Source organism: Medicago sativa, chromosome 4 (genome assembly GCF_051527215.1).
Source record: "Medicago sativa cultivar Bolivia chromosome 4, Bolivia_mono, whole genome shotgun sequence".
Classification (NCBI taxonomy): domain Eukaryota; kingdom Viridiplantae; phylum Streptophyta; class Magnoliopsida; order Fabales; family Fabaceae; genus Medicago; species Medicago sativa.
Genome location: NC_140752.1, coordinates 73058944 through 73060248, shown reverse-complemented (window position 1 = coordinate 73060248; position 1305 = coordinate 73058944). Strand labels below are relative to the sequence as shown.

Genomic DNA, 1305 nt, shown 5'->3' with positions numbered 1-1305 from the left:
ATCAAAGTTAAGAGAAAAAGCTAAATGACAACTATAGAGCCATTTGTGCATACTTGACGACAAATATTGTCGTGCGTTTGATCATTTTCCTATATTTAATTACTTGTGAAATGTGAGTTAAGTTTTTGCCAACTACTTTTTTGTTATGATATTTTTTTTTTAAATTTACTTTTTGTTACGATGGAAAATACTTCTGATTATAAATAGTACTTTTTTTTGGCAATCAATAGTTTTTTTTTTCCTGTAGAAAAATGAAGTGATTTTTTTTTTTGAATAAAGTGATTTTTTTTTTTTTAAACAGGAAAAATGCATAGTGATTTTTCTTCGTTTTATTATACTAGTTTTATATCATCATCACTTTTCAAGTGATAAATTTATAAAAAATTAAAAATGAATGCGTTTGCCGGGAGTCGAACCCGGGTCTATTGCTTGGAATTTTATAAATTTATCACTTGAAAAGTGATGATGATATAAAACTAGTATAATAAAACGAAGAAAAATCACTATGCATTTTTCCTGTTTAAAAAAAAAAAATTCACTTTATTCAAATTAAAAATGAATGCGTTTGCCGGGAGTCGAACCCGGGTCTATTGCTTGGAAGGCAATTATCCTAACCGTTGGACTACAAACGCTTTGATGAACGATTCGTGGAAATTAAATTAATAATACAAGTTGTAACTCATAAATAAATAAATAAATTATAGATACCTATGGAGGATTAGCGAGACGTAACGCATAACATAAATTTAATTTGCAACAGTTTACACAATTGATGATATTTTTATAAGTGTTGCAAGTCCTCTATTTTACACTACTCTCAGCACACCACCTAAATTCATGTTGGCTAATGATTCAATTTCCATTAAGCCTCTTAGCTTCTTGAACGCTTCAATAGCTGAAACCTAATGCTCCAATTTTAAGTTTACTTTGCTTACTTGCTCTCTCAAGTAATGGAATCTTATCTATATATGTGTTTACTTTTTCTAAGTGTAATTGGATTTTTGGCTAGATTAATTGCAGACATGTTGTCAATCTTGACTATCATTGTGTCACACTTCTCATCACTGAGTTCATCAATCAAACTCATTAACCAAATAGCTTGACAAACACTCGAAGATGCTGCTATGTACTCTTCCTCGTAGGACGAGAGAGCCACCATTGGTTCCTTCCTCACAGTAAGATGTAGTCTGCAGTGGATTGCCTATCATATTTGTCACCACACTAGTTTGAGCCAGTGTATCCAACTAAGTTGTAGCTTCTTACCTTGTCAATTGTTGGAAATAGGATACCATAATCAATTGTGCC

At 31.3% G+C, this 1305-nt stretch overlaps 1 non-coding gene across 1 annotated transcript; it reads right to left on the bottom strand.

Annotated features, from left to right (window-relative positions):
* Positions 1–560: 560 nt before the first annotated feature.
* On the bottom strand, positions 561–632 carry TRNAG-UCC (transfer RNA glycine (anticodon UCC)). Its single transcript has one exon. It is a non-coding gene; the product is annotated as a tRNA-Gly (tRNA).
* Between the last annotated feature and the right edge of the window lie 673 nt (positions 633–1305).